This window comes from Physeter macrocephalus, chromosome 9 (genome assembly GCF_002837175.3).
Source record: "Physeter macrocephalus isolate SW-GA chromosome 9, ASM283717v5, whole genome shotgun sequence".
NCBI classification, from domain to species: Eukaryota; Metazoa; Chordata; class Mammalia; order Artiodactyla; family Physeteridae; genus Physeter; species Physeter macrocephalus.
The window spans coordinates 20123956-20148292 of record NC_041222.1 but is presented as its reverse complement, the minus strand read 5'-3'; the positions used below and the strand labels follow the sequence as shown (position 1 = coordinate 20148292).

General features: G+C 36.0%; 1 long non-coding RNA gene across 1 annotated transcript in view; it reads right to left on the bottom strand.

The window, feature by feature from the left end:
- The window catches only part of LOC112065537 (uncharacterized), a 59712-nt gene extending 36824 nt beyond the window's left edge, over positions 1 to 22888 (bottom strand). The window contains exons 1-2 of the long non-coding RNA XR_002892085.3: positions 22814 to 22888; positions 21286 to 21394 (exon numbers count right to left, since the gene is read on the bottom strand). This is a non-coding gene — a long non-coding RNA (uncharacterized lncRNA). The remainder of the gene's footprint in view (positions 1 to 21285; positions 21395 to 22813) is intronic.
- Between the last annotated feature and the right edge of the window lie 1449 nt (positions 22889 to 24337).

The window sequence follows — 24337 nt, the reverse complement described above, 5'->3', positions numbered from 1 at the left end:
TATATGTAACTTTTCCATTAAAGTCTCTTCATTTGGAATACTTGGGATGAATTCTGTTTTCCTAACAGGACCCTGATTGAAACAGACACATTGTCTTAATTCGTGTTAATAATCAAAATTTAATCATTGAAATTTATGAAATCTCTAACATAGAAAGTATATTAAGTATAATTATATCTGGCAGGAAATAATAAAACACTTGGTTCAAAAGCCTTAAATTAATCAGGGTTTTTAAAAAAATTTTTATATAATAAGAAGTCTGGAGCTAAATGGCTATCGATAGTCACTTTAGACTCCACAGTGTACATTCTGATATATCCTTGACTCACTTAGCCTTTATTTCAGGACCACATGATGGCTGCTCTAGCTCCATCTGTCACATCTTCAGTCAATCGGAAAAAAAAGGGAGAAGAAGAAAGGCAATAGCAGCTGTGTCCTTCTTGGTCAAAACTTAGTTTAATGGAGGCTGCTCTCAGCAAGACTTATGCTTATGGTGTTTCTTATGGGCTGAATTTTGTCCCTCAAAATTGATATGTTGACGCCTTCACCTCCCACTATTTCATAATGTGACTATGTTGGAAATGGGACGATTAAAAAGGTAATTAAGTTTAAATGAAGTCATATGGATTGGCCCTAATCAAATCTGATTGGTGTCCTTATAAGAAGAGAAAATTAGGACACACAAAAGAGATACCAGGGATATGTGTGCACAGAGGAAAGACCATGTGAGGACATAGAAATGTTTCTTTCACCACTCCTTTTCAACATTGTACCAGAAGTCCTAGCTAATGAAATAAGATAAGAATAGAAATTAAAAGTATACAAATTGGTATTTAAGAATAAAACTGGCTATTTGGGGGCTTTTTTTGTGGGTTTTTTTGTGGGGGTGCATTTCTTACAAATGACATGATATCTATGTAGAAAATCCCAAAGAATCAACAACAACAAAAATCCTATAAGCAATTATAGCAAGGTTTAAGATACAAGGTCAATACACAGAAGTTCATTGCTTTCCTAGATATCAACCATGGAAAACCGGAACTTGAAATGAAAAACACAACACAGTGGCCAAAATCCAGAACACTGGCTACACCAAATGCTAGCGAGATGTGGAGCAACAGGAGCTCTTACTCATTGTTAGTGGAAACGAAAAATGGTACAGTCACTTTGGAAGACAGATTGGCAGTTTCTTATAAAACTAAACATACTTTTACCATATGATCCCACAATCACGCTCCTTGATATTTAAAAGGAGTTGAGGGCTTCCCTGGTAGCGCAGTAGTTGAGAGTCCGACTGCCAATGCAGGGGACACGGGTTCGTGCCCCGGTCCGGGAAGATCCCACATAAATGTAAATTAAAACAAGGAGCTATGCCACTACACACCTGTCCGAATGGCCAAATTCCAGAACACCGACACCACCACATGCTGGTGAGGATGTGGTGCAGCAGGAACTCTTAGATTGTGAGTGGGAATGCAAAATGGTGCAGTCATGCACTTTGAAAGGCAGTTTGTCAGTTTCTTATAAAAGTAAACATACTCTTCCCATACTCTCCAGCAGTCGTGCTCCTAGGTATCTAAAAAAAGGAGTTGAAAACTTATGTCTAAACAAAAACCTGCACATAGATGTTTATAGAAGCTTATTCATAATTGCCAAAACTTGGAAGCAACCAGATGTCCTTCAGTAGGTAAATAGATAAACAAACTGGTACATTCAGAAAATAAAATATTATTCAGCACTAAAAAGAAACGAGCCATGAAAAGAAATGGAGGAAACTTAAATGCATATTACTAAGTGAAAGAAGCCAATCTGAAAAGGTTGCATACAGTATGATTCCTACTATATGACATTCTGGGAAAGGCAAAATTGGAGACAAATAGGCAGAGCACAGAGAATTTTTAGGGCAGTGGAACTACTCTGTATGATAGTACAATGGTGTATACATATCATTATATCTGTATCTAAACCTACAGAATGTACCATAGCAAGAGTGAACCCCAGCGTAAGCTATGGACTCTGGGTGATAATGATGTGACAATATAGCTTCATCAGTTTTAACAAATGTACCATTCTGGTGGGGCATGTTGATAATGAGGGAGGAGGTATATATTTTGGGGCAGGAGGTATATGGGAAATCTCTGTACCCTCCACTCAATTTTGCTGTGAACCTCAAACTGCTTTAAAAAATTGTTTATTAAAAACTACCATTTATATTGTCATGAAAATGAAGTACTTAGGAACAAATCTAATAAAATATGTTCAGGATCTATATGTGAAAGACCTAAAAAGTGATATTGAAGAAGAACAAAGTGAAAAGACTGACACTACATGACTTTAAGACTTACAATAAAGCTACAATAACCGAAACAAGGTGGTTTTGGTGAAGGAATAGACAAATAGATCATTAGAACAGAACAGAGAGCCAGAAGTAGACCGGCCAAACATAGCCAACTGAATCTTTGACAAAGGAGAAAAGGTCATTCAATGGAAAAAGATAGTCTTTTCAACAAATTGTGCTGGAACAAATGGACATCCACATGCAAAAATGAATATAAACACCACTGTGAATATTGATGAGGCTAGAAAAATAGGCAGTGGCAAGCCCTTTTAATACTGCACACAACTATTAGCCTTGTGTATGAATATTTCCTATTTACATTATCATTATCAATTTCAGAATTAAAGCAGTTCCAGTCCTTGGAAAAATGACATGACATTATGGAATGAACTAGGATTTTGTGATACCTAAATTATGTCATTTATTAAATCTTTGGTACTGGAAATATTACTTAATATCCCTGAGTAATGTTTCCTCATCTATAAAATGGAAATAAAGACAGTGCCTTCCCTTTCTGACATGTTTATAGAGGTATTATTAAACAATGCATGTGAAACAATAACCATATCATAAACACCTATTTGTATTAGGTGAAGCTAAGGAAACAGTGATACAAATTTAAAACCAGATAGGCTTAGAAAATATTATTGGTGATAAGGTATCACTAAGGACCTCCCACAAAAAATAGCACTTGAGTAATATTTACTTGTGTACTAGACTGGTACATCAAGTTTTGTTTTCTTTTGTTTCCCCTTATTAAATAATATTTTAAAAAAATATATTCAGTATTTAGGATGTATGATTAGATTATGATTCAGAGTTATTCAGTGCCTCATTGGTGCCACTTACTTGGAAACAGGGTATTTTCTTGCCTCTTGACATTGGATCTGACTTACTTTGGGCAATGGAATCCTAGTGGACATGACAGAACCAAAGGCTTGGAAAGTGCCTGCAATATTGGTCTTGTCTTTTTGATCCCCACATCTCCCTGAGAACATGATCTGGCTAGCCCACTGGTTCAAGGAAGTTGAGAGACACTGGAGCAGACCCTCACAGCTGCATCTTGAAGCAGAATATATGTCACTGCAGTCTAGATCAGCCAATACCCATCTAATCCCCAGATCTCAGCCCAGCTGAGATCAACAGAATTGTTCAAGTTGACCTGGAGATGCATGATAAATAAATGGTACGGACCGCTAAGATGTTGTGCGTCTTTGTTATCTCTCATTGTTGTGGCAATTTGCTTCCTAATAGACCATGTATCTCATTTTACTTATTTCCCTTCTAGGAAGCTCAGAGCCAGGTTTAAAACTCAGTTGTATCCTTAAGTAGTCTGAATATTTGGACATTTATTTGAAAGCGTTTCAAGTTTTAAATTTTATATGCACTTCCACTTATTTGGATTCTATATTTCTATTTATAATTTATTATCACTCTTTTCTTTTTCTGCTTATGTTTTATTCTAAGCTTTCCCATGCTTTCAAGAATAAGACAGAGTATAAGTAATAACATATTGAACAATTACTATGTGCCAGGAATTGTAAATATGGATAAAATGCCTTCCCTGTTGTTGAGGATGCTATAGTCTTATAAACGAAATAGATATCCAGCAATAGATGTAATAAAAATATAATATAATAGGTATAATAATATAACATAATAGCAATATGTATAATATGTATTAAATATATAAAGTTATATAGAAAATATTCTGACTAAACATAGGAAGGAGCTATTAATAATCATGCCAAGGAGTGGTGAAGTCAGACCAGAAAGGCTTCACAGAGTAATATTTGAGCTTGGTATTGAAAGATAAGAATTTCACTAAACATGGAATTGAAAAGGGTTTGTATCGAAATACATGAGGTAATTTGGTGCACCTATAGTGTAAATGTGAAGCAAAAAGGGACAAAAATTTGTGAAAGTTTGTCTACTACGTTAAAGTGTTTGATGTCATATCTGAAGATGAAAATGGGTAATGCCAAAAGAGAAATGGAAATTATAAGAAAAAAATTAAAAACAGTAACAGAAATGAAGAATGCCTCCTACAGGCTCATCATTAGACTCAACATAGATGAAGAAAGAATCGGTGAATTTGAAGTTAGGTCAATAGAAATTTTCCAACCTGAAACTCAAAAAGGACAATAATGGAAAAGAAAAGAAAAACAGAATAAAACATTCAAGAACTGCGGGACACTATCAAGAGGTGTAACATATCTGAAGGTGATAGGGATTTGCCTTCATTTTTTTAAGAAAAAGAATACAATTTTTTTTTATGGCATTATAAGAGTCTTAAAATTCACTCCATAAGAAGATATGGAAGAGACAATCATTCCTACTTTAGTCATTTAATATACATTTATTTATACAGGAACACATATATAAAGCCAGAATTTTCCCTTAAATTAATAAAAATGAAAAATTTACATTTAAATAATGAAAGTACTAATTGCAATAATAATACATGCAGACTTTATTTTAGTATGCTTTTGCATCACTGATATTTAAGGAATAGACCTGAGAAGGACTTTTTCTGTAACTTAGTTTTTCAAGTCAGGCACAACATATTGAATTTTATCCTTGGCATTTGTCCAGAGTTTCATGAAATGCCTGAATCTGAAACTAGTACAGAAACAAGAGAATTAAATAGTGGGCAATCGTATGTTTGGTTTGAATCTTTCTTGGAAGAGTCCCTCCCATTTGGTTTTTCACATCCTCAGTAATAACTCATTACTTAACAATAACAAAGATTGATCAGGTTTACTTGTAAAGCAAAATTTACAAATGGGCTAGAATAGGCTTCCTTTTGCTGCTGTTTTCCTTAGATCACATTGTCAGTATGTATTTCTGGAAAGTAGTGTTGAGAATATTAGCCTTGATATTTTACCACTTAATAGCTCTTTGCACATCAGCATCAGGTATGTTGGGAATATCTTCAACACAACTGTAATTGCAATACATTTACCTGAGCCTTTTCGCTCATGAAGGAAGGGAGGACATTACAAAGGGCTAGCTAAAACCTGATGCCAGAGGACAAGTTCTGAGAGATTGTATCAGAGAGGAGCATCTTCCCAGAGCTGAAAATTAATCACAAGGGATATCAAGTCCTTATCATGCCACAACAAGTTCAAAAGCCAGGAGGAGAAATAGAGAAGCAACTTGAGAGTGATGTGCATCAGACAGAAAGGCAGAGAGTCTGGGGTAATGGCTGAGAAGAATCTAATGGCAGCCACTGCTAACATACTACAGGTGGGTATACAGTAAGTGCATGAGGGTTTTGAACTGGCTTTTAGCATGAGAGCGTATCTATCTCAGCATTAATCTAAAACTCATTTTACATATTCTCTATAGATCAGGGGCCCTAGATCAGGGGTCCCTAACCCCTAGGCCACAGACTGGTACTGGTCCACGGCCTGTTAGGAACCAGGCCACACAGCAGGAGGTGAGCAGCGGGTGAGGGAGGAAAGCTTCATCTGCCACTCCCCTTCGCTCCCCATCGCTTGCATTACCGCCTGAACCACCCCCTGCGCCCACCCCCCACCCCCCCACTGTGGAAAAACTGTCTTCCACGAAATCGGTCCCTGGTGCCAAAAAGGTTGAGGACCACTGCTATAGACGATGGTGGTCTTGAGCCTATTTAATCCTTGATGGTAAAATGTCTTCATTACTTTTTTAAACAAGTTTCTTCTAACATACACACACACTCATATATCTTCTCTACTCCTAGGGTAGTATTCTGTACAGTTCTCTCAGACGTACTTACAGCTTTGCACAAGAGCATTGATGTATCATGCAGTTCTGAGCAAATGAGCTGAGAAAAACTAAGGATTATTTTTACTATTAGAGAATCATTAGAGCAAAGAACTTTCTAAACATAGTATTGGGTTCCTAAATGACTCTTACATTTACTTCTTAATAGTTCAGTCTTTTACTGGAGTAGTCCAATAGCAAAACCATTCACAATTTTCAAGACTATATTCTGAACTTTTTTTATTATGTTCTTTAGATTCAGTGCTCTCTTCATAACTGTTTCTATAATCTACAGACTAGTCTCCATCTTTTGATGACCTATATATTATGCAATAAAACTTTATTTTTCAATCTATCTACTATTTCTGTATTTTTAAACTCTTCTAGTTTAAATGGAAAGAACACTGAACTTGGAGTAAAAGCATCTGAGTATAGATATTAGTTCTGTTATTTTATATTTATGTGACCTTGGGAAATATCTTGAATGCTTCAATGCCTTAGATTCAGTTTTCTGATATCAAAAATAAAATTACAAACATGTACTTAGCTCATAGAGTTGTTTTGAAATTAAATTAGATAGTATAAATGAAAGTTCCAGGCATACACTGAGTGCTCAATAAATATTTGTTACCATTTATTTGTGGAGCTGTCATTGCCCTTAACATTGCTTCTAACATATTTAGAGCCATTATAACATTAAAGTCCTTACTCAGACAAGGCGGAACTGAGCTATAAATTCACTGAGGCGTTCATATTTTCCCAAGGAACAAATCCAAAACTCTTCTTCAAAATTGTAACTATTCATGGGTACAAGGACTGCTTAAGATAATGGTGAAATTTAGACAAAATTCCTCCAAAGAACAATGATATTCTTATAAGGGAAAGACAGAAGGAAAGGTGCTACCCCCGAAACCATCCATTTACCCACTATCTATTCACCTGCACCTTCTCTTCTTTCCCATCACACTTACACTCTCCTCCTTCCTTCTACCCTCTATTCCCCTACTCACATTTTTTTCTATGTCTGCAGCCTCTATATTCACACATAGAGCTCTATGAATTCCAAAATCTAAGGTCTCAGCAAATACTACAACAAATGCTACAGTCCCTTGCTACTCCAGGTGCAGTCCATGAGTGATCTGCCTTGTCACAGCCCTGAAGCTTGTTAGACATGCAGAATCTCAGATCCCACCCCAGATACATGGAACCAGATCTGCATTTTAACAGGACTCCCAGGTGATTCTTAGGTACATTAAAGTGTGAGAAGCATTGGTATAGCCAATAGTTCTCTACTCTGGCTGCACATTAGACTTACTTGGACAACTTGTAAAAATTTATGTGTCCAATCCTTGCCTTCGCAAAAGATTCTAATCTAATTAGTGTGCTATGTGGCCTGAGTTTTACTATTTTGTAAAAGCTCCCAGGTGATTCTTATGTGCTGCCATGTTTGAGAGTCTTTTTCTCACTCCAGTCATGTTTTAACACAGTAATACTTTTAAAACTTCATCTCTTTAATCAGTAAGCATTTATACATTAAAACAGCTTTACTACTCATTTAGCAACACTAAAAAGCTATACAAGAGATGCTAAAAAACACTTCTTATGTTATTTCTTGCAATGGCATGCATACAATGATCTCAAAATTAAAAATTTAAATTACAAAAATTTAAATACGTATAGACATACACATTTTGTTTTGTGTCAAAAATGTATAAATAAAATCTTTTAATAATAAAATCTTCATCTAAAAACTCAGTCCACATATCTCCCATATACATTTATAATTAATAAAGTTGCATTATAAGACACAGAGGATTCCAAATGAAATGTGAAAGCTGCTCTTCTCCAACCGATTTATCTTCCCAAAGGTAATAACTATTAGTATTTACTTTTATCTTCTAGAAAAATTTTAATACCACATGGACAGATTCGTTTTTATTTCCACAGACCAGAATTACAGTACACATTGTGTTCTTTATACTGTCTTTTTCCTCTAATATATATTAGAAATCCTTCCTTTTCAGTATATACCTTATTCTTTTCAATAACATGTTTTTCAGTTCTCTGTTGATTGAGGTTCTTGTTGTATCCAGATCTTTTGGATGTCTTTTTATTTCTCCCTCTGTGGTTATTGATTATTTTTCTATATCACAACATTAAATGAATATTCCTATACGTATATCTTGGCACAATTGGGTGAGGGTATCTAGGAGGTATATTTTAGGTGGTATAATTCCCACAACAAAAGGTATAGGCAGTTTTAATTTATATGTGTGTTAGCAAGTTGATACTAATGAGGTCCATGCCTATCCTCTCAGCACCAGTACATGCTTCTGCATAATTTTGTCCTCACCAGCTCAAGATATTATCAAACCTTGTAATTTTTGTCAACATGATATATAAAAAAATGAGATTCTATAGTTGTTTTAATGTATTGCATTTCTTTTTATATGAAAAGGTCAAACATCTTTTCATATGTTTATTGGTGCCTTCTGTTCTTGTCGACTATACCATTTCCTGACGTTTATGTTTGACCCAGATGGATTAATTTCAGAAATCAGAAGCTTATGAGCAATGCTTCTTTTCCTTTGCTGATGTATTAGAAAAGAACACTAGAGAAAAGAATGAGGGCAGAGAAAGGGGCCAATAGCAGGCACCATGCCAACCTATACAGAAGCATATAGAGTATTTCATGGTTCGCAGAGGTAGATCATTCAGATAATTGGTTGATTACCAGCAGAGTCCAAAGCAGAAGCTAGAGAAAGTCTGCAAGGGAATAAAGGAGGGTTATGAGGCTTGCCAAATCCAGCTCTATTGTCTTTGAGACAAGGATTCTGCATCAGTTCCTACACCACACTAGGTATGAAACAACCTTCCACTAATGGGTCATCCTGCCTGAGAAAATGGCAAGCACACCTAAGAGAAAACCCAAGGATGGAAAAGGGCTAGTTAGAGGTTGAGATTCCCAAGACAAAGCCAGAGAAAAAGGACTAGTGCCAAAATTCGCTGACATAGGTCTAGATTGGGAATTTCATTCGCCTTTTAGCAATGGTTGGCAAATCTTCATCTCTAATAGCCTGCCCAAAGGGAAGAGACAGGGTGACTCTACTAAAAATATTTCTATCCCATGCCACACCCAGAATGGATTATTGGATATTAGTAAGGATCTTTTCAAAGAATTTTGAGAACTTAGTAAAGAAAAAGTAAGCAGAAGTACCAGTTTAAACCTAATCATCCTTTCTTGAAAGTATACACGCCTGTTGTACAGTAGAAACTAACACAACATTGTAAAGCATTTATACTCCAATAAAGATGTGAAAAAAAAGTATATATGCCCAAAGAAGTAATTATAAAGATTTAAAAAAAGAACAAAAACGCACAAGGAAGTTGACTTAATAAAGCCACAGTCACTGAAAAGGCAGAGAGATTCCAAATATAACATTTCCCATTCTAAATGTATTTTCTAGCCCAGTTCCTACTGTAAGTAAATCTAAATTCCATGAGAGAGCAATAAATAAAAGCTGAAAGAGCTAGTTTATAAAAATCCCTGTAAATGATTAGGGCACGTGTTACACTTCTTTATGGACTTGAAAATGTACTCTTATGAAAGCTTTTGCTTCTGAAGGGGGAACATCCTCTCTTACTTTGTTGTTGTTTGCTTTTCGGGTTTGTTTTTTTTTTTTTTTTTTTTGCTCAGAGTACCCAAAGCTGTTTTGTCACCCTGACCTCACCATAGTAGTAGAATCCCCCAAGAAAAGACCAGCAGTGCATAAGGCTTGAGGCAGTAATTACAGTGTCCCTCCAGAAGAGGTGGCACATTGTGGAAGTGAGCTCATAGCCAAAAGAAATAGACAAAAAGTTAGGTGGTACCCAACATTAGTATGGCACCAGAGGGGACATAGCTCACCTGTGAGTAGTGGAGGGTGAGAGAAAGCAAACTAGCCTGGCTTAGGGAGCAGAGGCAGGACCGTTGGAGTCCAGGCAGGCAAGGGAACAAGGAAAATGACAGATGCCATGTGACAGAAGGCCAGACTTGGCAATAAGCACATCTGATACATATGTCCAGGAGGTTACAGAAATGATGATGGAACAAAGGGAAGGCTGGATTCTGCACTAGCAGGTGAAGCATGAACCAGTAAAATAAAACCTATTTCTTATTACCATATTGCCAGGGTGTACTAAGGAAATACATATACATGTATATATTTATGTGTAACCAGAATGTTTAACAATATTTAAAAAAATATGGCTCATATGATAAAATACCATGCAGTCATTTTGAATAAGTTTTTAAATAAATATTTAAAGAGCTTAGGATAAAGTTAAACTGTAAGGAAGAAAAGAAGAATATTAAATTGTCTATATAGTGTGGTTCAAATATTTATTAAAGAAATATACAGAGATATAAAAAATACCAAAATATTAATGCTACTATTTTATCATAGCAGAATTTTGTTTGCTATTGTGTTTGTTAGCATTCTAAAACAATAAATATAATGACACGAAAAGACTAAATGTAAAAAGCTGGGCAGACAAGTGTAAACAGTGCTATGATTAGTATTCTCACCTAATTCTCATACCTTTTTACGTATTAGTCTCCTAATTACTTTATGTAAAATGATAAAAAGTTAAAGCAAAAAACAGCTGCAATAACTGTGCAATATGTACTTTTAAAACAGAGTTTAATATTATTCAGAAAACTGTTAATGAAGCTTATCCCTGGATGGAAGTGTTACAGGTAATTTTTTCAAATAGTTTTTTTCTCATTTTCTTTCTTCCTCTTTTTTCTCCTCCTCCTCCTCTTTCTTCTCTTCCCCTTCCTTCCCTCTTCTTTTTAAAATTAATCAGAAAAGTAAATGTTATTAATTCCTTTCAATGTATCTACACTTTTACTTCATGAATATGTTTCTGCCTGGTGTCTTTTTGTGCCATTGTGGAAAGCAAAAATACCATATTTTTTTAAAGCAAATTTGAGTCTCATCCATACCATGAAGTGTCCCAGGTGACTACTCTTCCTTCCATCTCACACAACACTCCTGAAAAGACCTGGCATGTAGACCATGATTTGTTGTGTCCTACATTGACACTACAATATAAGCCCTATGAACAGAGTCCTTCACTCAATCTCCTCAGTTCATGGAATATAGTAGCTGCTTAATATTAATTGCATAATTAATATTTTTGAATGCTCATCACACGTCCTCTCTTGATTCCATTATAATAACAGTGATGATTTCTGAATTCTTTTCACCAGCCCAGACTCATTCCCTGAGCTTCAGCACCACCTGTACAACAGCCTGTCCAGTACCTGCATTTGGATGTCCCATGGTCCCCTCAAATCCACGTGGCTGAATGGAGTTCATGATCCTCCCCGAACACCTGTCTCTCTCCACTACTTGAGTTGATGATGTTGCCATTCATCCATTTACCACCCCAGACTCTCTCCTTTCACTTTACCTCCATCCATGAGCAAACCCTGCTGATTCGGGCTATTAAATATACCTGAGTCAATTACATCTCAATAAAACTGGAAAAAAAATTTTTAATTAAATAAAAATATTGTTGAGTGCTCGACAGATGCTGTTGACCCTAGGTTAACCACCTTAACACCAGAATATTTAAAATATTGATTAAGAGAAAACCTATATATCTTTCTCCTATTGAGCTAAATTTAATATTTTTAAAACACTTACCAGGTCATTTTCCAATTAAGAAAATATTAAGCAGACAATAAACAAGACATGTCTATCAAATTCCACAGTTCTTGCCACCCCCATACCTCAGAAGACAGGGCAGTGTTTCTGGATTCCAAGAACACAAGTCCACTTTAGTTTTCTCTCCAAATCCCACATTTTATGGGGAATGGGTATTTTATTAAACCTTTCAGCAGTGAAGTATTTCTGCAGATCAAATGTTGATTTTGCATGCATTTATTTACTCACAATCAACTCATATTGTCTGCAAGTCCTGTTTATTGTCTTCTTAATATCTTTCATATCCATTCCCATCTCTATCACTGTCATTTGCCCAGATTACCATAATATTTTCTCAGACCTCAACTGCATTACTGTGCCTTTAATCTCCATAATTTGATCAGAATGGCAGAAGGGGCTTTCAAATATGCAAATCTGGTCTTTTCACTTTGGTTTTTAAAAATTCTTCAGTAGTTCTTTGTTTATAGGATAAAATTTAAATTTCTAATTTTACTGAAAAAGACTGTTGTGGTCTGCTCCTTTCCATTATTTACACTTCTTCCACAACTATTACTCTGTGTATACTTAATTACTACATTTAATTGGTACTAATTAAGTATATCCACAAGTATACTAAAAAGTGATATATTAAGTACTTGTGGTTACCCCAGCTGTTTCATGACCTTTTTACCAGATCAATTCTGAATGAAATGTGCTCTTATAGACAATTCCAAGTAATCTTAGCTATGTAATCATTTTTCAAGATTTGGCTTAATTTGCTCTGAGAAATTCCCCTCTTCAACTTGGGTTAAAGCTCTCACTCCCTACTGCCATCCTCTGTCTGTGCATATCTATCTTCATGCCCTCTATTGTATTTTCCTGGTTGCTTGTGTGCCTCTACAATTAGAATATGAGTAAATTAAACATAACTTGATTCATCCTTTTATTGCCAACAGGAATTACATTGGATTATACTTAGCAGAGTCAGCAGAAGGCATTTATTGAATGAAAGCACACATAACCAACATCAAATCTTTGAAGAAACCTCACTGCTAAATGTTCTAATAAAATTTTCCACTTTCCAAGAGTGCATATGATAGGAGAGAAAACCACTTACCAAACAAAAAGACAACCTACTGAATGGAAGAAATATTTGCAAATGATATGACTGATAAGGGGTTAATATCCAACATATATAAACAGCTCATTTAACTCAACATCAAAAAAACAAACAACCCAATTAAAAAATGGGCAGAAGACCTGAGTAGATATTTTTCCAAAGAAGACATACAGATGGCCAACAGACACATGAAAAGATGCTCAACATTGTTAATCATCAGAGAAATGAAAATTAAAACCACAATGAGATATCACCTCACACTTGTTGGAATGGCTATCCTCAAAAAGAACACAAATAACAATGTTGGAGAGGATGTGGAGAAAAAGGAACCCTCATACGATGCTGGTGGGAATGCAAACTGGGGAAGCCACTGTAGAAAACAGTATAAAGGTTTCTCAAAAAACTAAAAAATAGAGCTACCATATAACCCAGCAATTCCACTCCTGGATATATATCTGAAAAAAACAGAAACACTAATTCAAAAAGATACATGCCCCCACCCCTCCAATGTTCATAGCAGCATTATCTACAATTGCCAAGATATAGAAGCAACCTAAGTATCCATCAACAGATGAATGGATTAAGAAGCAGTGGTATGTCTATACAATGGAATACCATTCAGCCGTAAAAAAGAAGGAAATTTTGCCATTTGCAACAACATATTGCGTTGGCCAAAAAGTTCATTTGGTTAGTGAATACATTGCTCAATAAAATTCTCGGTGAAAATGAAAAATGTGTCTTTTACTTTTACTTAAAACTGAATGAGACTTAATTGATGTTTATAGGTCATTCCATCCCAAAACAACAGAATACACTTTCTTCTCAAGTGCTCATGGAACATTCTCCAGGCTAGATCATATCTTGGGTCACAAATCAAGCTTTGGCAAACTTAAGAAAATTGAAATCAGATCAAGTATCTTTTCCGACCACAACATTATGAGACTAGACATCAATTAGAGGAAAAAATCTGTAAAGAATACAAACACATGCAGGTTAAACAATAAACTACTAAATAGCTAAGTGATCACTGAAGAAATCAAAGAGGAAATAAAAAAATACCTAGAAACAAATGACAATGAAAACACGACGACCCAAAACCTATGGGATGCAGCAAAAGCAGTTCTAAGAGGGAAGTTTATAGCAATACAATCCTACCTCAAGAAACAAGAAACATCTCAAATGAACAACCCAACATTACAACTAAAGCAATTAGAGAAATAAGAACAAAAAAACCCCCAAAGTTAGCAGAAGGAAAGAAATCATAAAGATCAGATCAGAAATAAATGAAAAAGAAATGAAGGAAACAATAGCAAAGATCAATGAAACTAAAAGCTGGTTCTTTGAGAACATAAACAAAATTGATAAACCATTAGCCAGACTCATCAAGAAAAAAAGGGGGAAGACTCAAATCAATAGAATTGGAAATGAAAAAGGAGTAACAACCAACACTGCAGAAATACAGAGGATCATGAGAGATTACTACAGCAACTATATGCCAATAAAATGGACAACTGGAAGAAATGGACAAATTCTTAGAAAAGAACAACCTTCTTAGACGGAACCAAGAAGAAATAGAAAATATAAATAGGCCAATCACAAGCACTGAAATTAACACTGTGATTAAAAATCTTCCAACAAACAAAAAATCTAGGACCAATGGCTTCACAGGCGAATTCTATCAAACATTTAGAGAAGAGTTAACATCTATCCTTCTCAAACCCTTCCAAAATATAACAGAGGGAGGAACACTTCCAAACTCATTCTACGAGGCCACCATCATCCTGATACCAAAACCAGACAAAGATGTCACAAAAAAAGAAAACTACCAGCCAATATGACTGATGAACATAGGTGCAAAAATCCTCAACAAAATACTAGCAAACAGAGTCCAACAACACATTAAAGGGATCATACACCACGATCAAGTGGGGTTTATCTCAGGAATGCAAGGATTCTTCAATATACACATATCAATCAATGTGATACACCATATTAACAAACTGAAGAATAAAAAACATACGATCATCTCAATAGATGCAGAAAAAGCTTTCAACAAAATTCAACACCTATTTGTGATAAAAACCCTCCAGAAAGTAGGCATAGAGGGAACTTACCTCAACATAATAAAGGCTATATATGACAAACCCCAGTCAACATCATTCTCAATGGAATATTACTCAGCCATAAAAAGAAATGAAATTGAGTTATTTGCAGTGAGGTGGATGTACCTAGAGACTGTCATACAGAGTGAAGTAAGTCAGAAAGAGAAAAACAAATACCGCATGCTAACACATATATATGGAATCTAAAAAAAGAAAAAAAAAGTGGTTCTGAAGAACCTAGGGGCAGGACAGGAATAAAGATGCAGATGTAGAGAATGCGCTTGAGGACATGGGGAGGGGGAAGGGTAAGTTGAGAGGAAGTGAGAGAGTGGCATGGACATATATACAGCACCAAAAGAAAAACAGATAGCTAGTAGGAAGCAGCCACATAGCACAGGGAGATCAGGTCAGTGTTTTGTGACCACCTAGAGGGGTGGGTTAGGGAGAATGGGAGGGAGAAGCAAGAGGGAGGCGATATGGGGATATATGTATATGCATAGCTGATTCACTTTGTTATAAAGCAGAAACTAACACACCATTGTAAAGCAATTATACTCCAATAAAGATGTTAAAAAAAAAAAACTGAATGAACTTTTTGGCCAAACCAGTAGGTGGACTTGGAGGATATTATGCTAAGTGAAATAAGTCATAAAGAGAAAGACAAATACTGTATGATATCACTTATATGTGGAATCTAAAAAATAAAACAAACTACTGAATATAACAAAAAAGAAACACTCACAGATATAGAGAACAAACTAATGGTTACCAGTGGAGACAAGGAAAGGGGGAGGGGCAAGATAGTGGTAAGGGATTAAGTGGTACCAACTACTATCTATAAAATACATAAGCTACAAGGATATATTGTACAACATAGGGAAAATAGTCAATATGTTATAACAACTATAAATGGAATATAACCTTTAAAAATTGTGAATCACTGTGCAGTACACCTGCAAATTATACAATATTGTACATCAACTATACCTCATTAAAAAAAAATTGTGGTGTTTTACTGTCTTAAAATCCAGAGCCCTTTCCCTATTGCCTGGTATGTCAGGTGACAAAAACCATGGAGTAACTATTCTTAGACCTTGATTGCATTAGACTCACCTACCTTCTCCCACTGAAAATCTCAATCATTAGGGTTAATGTCTGGCTTGGGCATCTGTATTGTAACAGCTGATCCTAATGAACATAGAAATCTGAGAACCAGAGCTATGGAGGGTGCTTTGAATATTTTTTTTGTTTGTTTTGCAATGTTTAAGAGATCTTAAAAAGAAACAAAATGCTGCTCCATTTTTACTAGCATATTTTATTCTATCCTCTTGGACTATCGTCTTGTCTACTTTCTTTGTCTTTGAAGTCAATAAATTCTAGTCTTGAAGCTGTTGAAAAAATTTCCCCCTTAACACCTCCGTCCATCCATTTTAATTAAACCACAGATCCTTGGTCTTTGAAGACATCTCAAGTCTTAGACTGAGCCATCCCTCCAGTGACATCAGCCATGGATCAAAACATCTTTCAGATGACCCTCTGGGACTCTGCTGCTCACTTGCAGAGGCAACTGCATTTGGCATTCCTCAAGAAGCTTTCAGTATAATCTGAGCATTTCAAGTGCCTAAATGGAAAGGAACCTATGAATTTTGGAGCTCTTTCTAACATACAATATCTTAAATGGCACGTTTTCCCCCCAAACGAGATCTTCATTAATTTATAAAACTCACACAAAGTGATGGAAAGGAGTTCTTGGTCTGATACAGCAGCATAATGCCCTATGGGAAAGTACTTTCAGAAATAAAAACCAATAGTGTTCTACTTTGACTATCTTTGTAGATTTAAAAGATGATTAAAAGAAACTCCAATAAGTTTTTTGTATTTTAACTTTTGTAGCAGTGAATGATTGGAATTTTACTATCACTCTTATTATAGTACTTCAGAGTACTTATAAATCTATTTTGCAGAAAATTAGCTTTCATGTTTCACTCAGAAGTATTCATGCCTTTTCTTTACTACAGGAGTAAAGATGGTAAGAAATGAAGAGTTAACTATTCTTATTGTCAAAGGGCATTCAGATGAGATCTGTGTTTTGCTATAAATGTGTTCAGTGTGCTTGTTAATATACAAATGAAAGTATCAATACCAATTCTTTAAAGTAGTGCGTAAGATTTCTTAAAGCCAATAGTTCATGTCACATTTTCATTAACAAGGACTTTGGATTGAAGTCTATGTGCTATTTTAAAAGAAAAGGGAAATATGGCACTTGGTATGAACAAAATTAAGAAGAATGTCTCCTTTCTGATGAGTCTCTGTGTTATAAATGGAAAAAAGATCAATGTCACTCCCTTAAGGTATGAACCCCTGATGCCAGGCACTGAGCCCCAAGACACTGGTTTCTCAACTGGGGACACAGGAATCTTAGGGACCTGAGATTCATTCTAATCCTATATGCCAGAAACCCTTTAAAAGTTGCCCAGGCAATAAAAAATTTAAAAACAATAAGCCCACTTACTGAATGTTCATGTATCTAGCACCGTGCTAGGTGTAATTTGTACAAACTAAGTTAATCTGGACTGTATGATGGAGGCATTTTATTATTCTCATTTTATAAATAGAAAACAAATACTCAGATAACTTAAATGACTTGCCTAAAGTCACATAGTTGGAGAATAGGGACACCTGGATTGAATCCTGATCTGTGTCACTCCAGCTTCTAAGGTCCTGACCTCCATGCACAGTGATGAGGCCTTGTTCTGGAACAGCCTGACCCAGTCCCCTCACTGCAGACCATGACCCTGTCTTCTACTACAATATGAGTGTAGCCATTGTCCTTGGTGTTTCTCTTATTTAAAGTACCCTTCTATTTAGAGTTTAGTCTATTATCTTTTAGCTAATTTTGTTATTTTAAAAAATATTTTTGCTGCCTAGTTCTGAAATTTCTTAAGACCTTAAGTCTACAGAAACTTTTTAAAGTAATCCATTCTTTCAATTAAAAAAAAAGGTAGGCATCTTTCCTTCTCAGATTGCTACCCAGTATTCTTCAGTAATCTATTATTTTTTCTCAGATGAACCACTAAAGGAGAACAACAGGGACTGTTGTGAAAATGCAATGCAATGCAATGATATGTGTAAAAGGTAAAACATGGTGCTTGGTACAAAGAAAGCATCCTGTTAGTTCCACGGCACACCACACTAAGAGTTCCCTCCTCACAGACTGGTCTAGAACGTCCTTAGCCTCTCCAACTATATGGACTGTCTGGCTTGAGTTATTTCTGGGCAATAAGAACATAGACATTGTGATTCTCCATGCCAGTTTTATTAAAAAACAGAGAAATATGCTCTTAGTATGTGCCAGAAAACTCAGGAATTGTCCTTTTGACATCATCTAAACAATCATGCCACCCTTTTCTTTTTCTTGCCAGAATTACTTTGCAATAAATGTGTAAATAAAAAGGTCTCAAAGTCTTGATCATTGAGCATTTTGTTCCTAATATTGAGGTCCATGTAACTATGTTAAAAAATGTTAAATAATATTTAAGTTCAAACAGAATTCTAGTTTTCTAGCACTCTGCACTTAAATCCCAGTATTAACTCATATCTGGAATGGAGTTATCATTTGTTTGTACTTTCCAAAAAGTCATGAAGGTCAGGAAAATGAAATTTTGTAGTTTTTAGTGGTCACTAATAAATGATTCTATAGTACATTTTTGAGAAACAAATACATCTAGTTCATTTAGAATAAAATCCAAATTTCCAAGGAATTCCATGAGGTACACTTAATTCTTATTTTAAGATAAAAAAGCTGAGACCTGGGCTTCCCTGGTGGCGCAGTGGTTGAGAGTCCGCCTGCCGATGCAGGGGACACGGGTTCGTGCCCCGGTCCGGGAAGATCCCACATGCCACGGAGCGGCTGGGCCCGTGAGCCATGGCCGCTGAGCCTGCGCGTCCGGAGCCTGTGCTCCGCAACGGGAGAGGCCACAACAGTGAGAGGCCCGCGTATCGCAAAAAAAAAAAAAAAAAAAGCTGAGACCTTGAGAAGTTAATTTGTCAAAGGGCACAAAGCAAGTACTACTGATGACTTGTGCCTCTCTGCCTGGGTTTCCCAGACAATAAGCAGGCTGAGAAACTGGTGTAGGCTCCCAATGAAAGGAGCTTATGCAGGCTCAGCATCCCAGGTGTCAGGCTTCCTTCCCCCAGAGAACTGCAATATTGCATAGGTCCTAAGATCTTCAGATACTGGGGCATAAGCATCCCAGATGACCCCTATAAATAGCTAGTACCCAAAATGCAACTGGCCAGTTTATTCCTTTCTTGACAAGGCCACTTTCTCATGTTTGCCCTTTAAAAGTGAGACCCTCAACTTCATCAGTGGAAGCCTTGGTTCTGGTATACCATTCTGTGCAGTGGTAAGAGACAGGCAGACATGGGTATCTGTGTCACTGATCTGGCCTTGTGTTATTTCTTTATATCCAGTAAAGCCTATTTCTTATCCCTTGATATAAACTGATATGGGATTCACCCCAATCCTTTGCCTGACAGGGAGCAGCCTTGATGGAGGTCACTCAGCACCATACTGCCTTTCTACCTTGAATGGAGACATTGTTTTAAATTTCTTTTGGTAGAAAAGAGAATTCCTAAATTAATTACAAGCAAAAGAAGAATCCCCCATTTGTTCAGAAACATGGCCACAATAACTATGCCTGGTGTAACACCATTAAAATTAGCCTCTCTTACTTCCTCTACTTCTTTACTCTTTCACCATAAAACTCATATATACATGTTCTAATATTAATTACTTCTTTATCTACTTTAATCTACTGCAAACAAACTAGTTTATCTTTTAAGGTATTTTAAATGTTATCATATTAATTCTGTAGGAAAACACCAGAATTTTCCCCTGCTCCATCTCTAATCTTCCTGCTGTTTCATTTCTCCCTGTAAATACTTAACTTTAAGTTACCTTCACAATTCCTTTCCTGCCTGGGTTGCTCAGATCTTCATGGCTCATATACTTCCAGAACTTGGAAATGTATTAACTTCTCAGCCTTTCTTATTTTATGGAGCAAATATTTATTCAGAATCTATGATTTACCAGCACCATGACAGGTGCTTGGTATATATTTGAAAATAAAACTAACACAGTTTCTGCACTCCTAGAACTTACACTCTACTGCAGGAGAGAGATAATAAGCAATTACATACGTGTTTATAAAACATCAAATTGTAAAGTTTTATGAAAAAAACAGAGGTAATAGAGAGTAAAAAAAATGAACAAAAATCATTACAGCCTGGCACCCCCTCTGCATCCTCTCTCTCTCTAGCCCTCTTGGAGACCTCTAATCAGACACTTTCCCCTCTCTGTGTCACTTCATACCAGTACCTCTTCCTCTAGCCCTGCTCTCCTTCTCCTTAGGCTCGTCTCTGTCTCCTAAGACCTTCCAAAAAATATGCTTTATATTAATTCACCCAGTTAATTTTAATGGAATTGAAGTTATTTTAAATAAACTAAATGCTATCATATTGGCAACAACTAACAAAGGAGAGAAATTTAGTTTGTGAAACATCATAGTACAATCACTGGACCTCCAAGCTTGTAATACTCGAGAAATTCACATGCACAGTTCCATCTGGACAGAGAGCTATCAGCCAAACAAGGCCAGATTTATGCATTCTTTTTAAAATTGTTGCTGAAAAAGTAATTTCAAACATTTAAACTCAGCGCACTTTTTAAAACTTGAAGTGGGCAAGTGCAACTGAAGTGTACTAATGACTTTCGGTGTAGCTTTAGCCTACATTAATCAAGAGTGTTCTCATTGTTTGCAGATAGACTTTATAGAAATGGCTTTGCAAGCTTTTGCTTAACCATTCTGGCAGTTGGAAGCAGAATAATTTATTTGTGAAGCATCCTTTATGCAAACTATATCCATTCCCCAAATGTTCCCTTGAATTAAATAAGGCAAGAATGTAGACAAAATAAATTAAAGAAAATCATAGCATGCAAATATTATAGAAGGAATTAATTAAAACCTGATGGCATTTGACCAGAAAAAGAAAGGGAGAAACTAATAAGTATGCTCAAGAAAAGGAAAAATAACTTCGCATGATATTTGGAGGAAATGGAATGTTGAAAGTGATAGAGAATAGTTGAAACGAATTATTATGAAGGGGGCAATAGATTATTTTACCAAACAGAGAATAAACAGAATTCAGAGTTAAATGTGACTTCTATGTTAGATAAGTCTACAGTTAAATATAGAATAGGATTTTCTTCTAAGAACTTACCACAAATTGCATTCAGCTAAGATGTAGTTGTAGTATATCTGATAGGAAGAATTTTAATAAAGTCGGTTTTTAGGTCTCCTTTGATATATTCGTTTCAGAAGTGTAATAACTGTAATGAAATAAGAAAGAATACACTGCACCTACTTGAAGAACTCTGCCCCAAAATTTCTGGATAAAGTCAAAATGGATATTCATTCTTCTAAAATAATGTCACAATGTCTACTAGAAAGATAATTAAGCAGTTGGGTCACTGGGATTATTAGATCTTCTGGTTGCCTGTGGGTTTGAAAGGATCCTTTCTATACCAAGCCTAGGTAAGAATTTATTTTAAATGTCAAATACTGAATAAAGTCATGGTTTAGTGGTGGAGATGTTCAACAGTTGATTATAGTACAACATGCTAAGAAGTGCTAGAGAGTTTCACAAAGTTGTTAGAGAGCAGAGGTAGAATTCCTAACCTAGCCTGGGAAGAGTCAGGGAGGACTGCACAACTGGTATGATACTTGCAATGGCTCTTAAAAAATGACCAAGAATATAAAGTTGACAAGGGCATTTTAGACCTAAGGGACAGCATGTGCAAAGACACAGAAGTGTGAAGGTCTCTGACCAACCACCTCCCAATGTTTGGCAATGCTTGAGCATGAGGAGAACTGGGGAAAGAGCAAAAATGAAACTAGAAGGCATGCAGTAGCCAGATGTGGAGGAGCCTTGTTTCAGGGAGACAGGACTAGTCCTATGGGCCAGGCAAGAGCCCAGGGTGGAAAAGACTGGGTGGGGTATATGGTGAACTACATAGCCTGGATTCTTTCCCAAAGGAGGCATCCCCTAAACAGTTTCAGTTGTTTATTGATTGCATAATGTGAATGCAATATTTTATATGAAATATTGTTGTGTCTAAATGAGGAAGATAATTTAAGCTTTGAGAAATTAGACTATAAGCCAAAACGAACACTTCCATGAGCAAATTCAGGTTGAACAGGCTTCCATTGTGTAGTCTCTGCTGTAATATACATAAGAATAGTACATAAATTGAATTAATCCTAACTCATGATATACATAGTCTTCTAGATCTAGAAGATGGATTTGTAATTCTATATTAATGTTATCAATATATTGTCTTGTAGTTTCTTTTCTCTTAAAGGGAAGAAAATATTTAAGTTATATGATGGCTGCCATTAATTAATGTAACTATATCTTTTTGTATTTTATCCTATAGAACAAGGGTACCCACATTTATATACGTAACAGAATCTTGCAGGATGTTTGTTAAAACTTTAGATTCCTGCCATTAACTCAAACCAAGAATACCAAAGTCCCAGGATCCAGGAATCTGCCTTTTCAGCAAGCTTTCCAGATTTTTCTGATACAACGGTCTCATAACCACACACTGACAACCTCTTTAAAGAATGTCCAGTGTGAATGAAAAGATCCATCCCATTTTTCACTGCATACACTGAACATGACCTGAAGCAGAGGCTAATCGAAGTCCAGAAAGCTGAGACAATCAGACTTAAAAATTAGAACCTACCTGATGATGGAGGACCTACGTCTGTCTCATTGAGTCTCCTCCTTTAGACTTGAAATCACTCACGGAGAAAAAACCTGTAAGCAACAGAGAGTCAAGCACTTTCCCATGATCTGGCTCTCCCTTACATGCCACCTGTCTTAACCTCTAGCCAACATGCTCATAATTACAAAAACAAACAAATAAAAACCTACCACATTGTATTTCTTACCATTCTATGGTCTTATAGAACTTTTTTACATGTTAATGCCTGGTAGAGCCTGGGTTTACTGCCTGCAAAGCACTTTCCCCTATTCAATTCTTCACCCAGCAAACACTCATCTATCCTTTAAGACTAGAGCCAACTGAGAGCTCCTTACTGGTAAAGCTCTCCCATAAGCCCAGGTGATTTATTGCTCTTACCTAAGGTTCCCACAGCAACTGGTTCAGATGGTTGTAACAACACATTTCATTACAATTATATTTATTTGACTATTTCTTTTATTAGACCTTATAGCCTAAATAGTAAATTTGGTAGCCCTTCACGGCACCAAGTGATGGACTCAAGTTTAAATGTATTTGTGAAAAGACTGCCAATGTGGAGGACACTAGAGTAATTAAGCCACAGACAATCAACCCAGCCCATCCATGGCTGGGTTGATTAATAGTTTAAAATCTTTTAGTCAAATAGAGGTCTATTAAGAAATTCAAAATCAGTTCAATAACTAGATATTACATTTTATATTCCACTGTCTTAATTGGTGAGATCTATTCCACTGTTAACATCTAGGTTGTTCACAATGTAGGAGTTTTCTTTACCAGGAAGTCGTTGTACTAGTAAAGGACAGGATCTCTATGAAAACTCATTTAATAACTTAGAGAGAGACAGCAGGCAATACCATAAAGATCTTGGAGTCAGATAAGCCTAGGTTCAAACCATAAATATACCACTGTGTGACCAAGTTATTTTTTTACCTTGAGCCTCTATTACTTCACCTGTAAAATGGAAATTGTCTCACAGGGCAAAGAGCTAATTAGATAATTAAATATATGAGAAAGTACTCAGCATATTGGCTAACTCATGGTTATCACTCACAAATTTGTTACTGCTGTTGTTGTATCAAACAGTTGCACCAGGGACAAGTCATGATTAGAACATGCTGACTTTGACGGAGCACAGATATGAGATATGAGAATAAGCCTCAGAGCCTGTTGATCGTACAGAGCCCAGAGTCTGTTCCTTGATTTTTTTTCTTTATTTTTTTTTAAACATCTTTACTGAGGTATAATTGATACACAAGAAACTGAACATACTTAACGTATACAACTTGATGAGTTCTGACATATATATATACACCCATGAAACCATCATCCCTATCCAGGTAATAACTATATCCATCATCTCCAAAAGTTGCTTCCTTTTTAGTCCCAGAAATTTGAATTTGTCAGTGTGCCAAGAGTTAACTGATCTCTGAGGGTCTGGAACTGATCTCTGAGGGGCTGGTTTATAACAACAAAATTCTCAAGAGATAGGTGGTAAAGCAGACA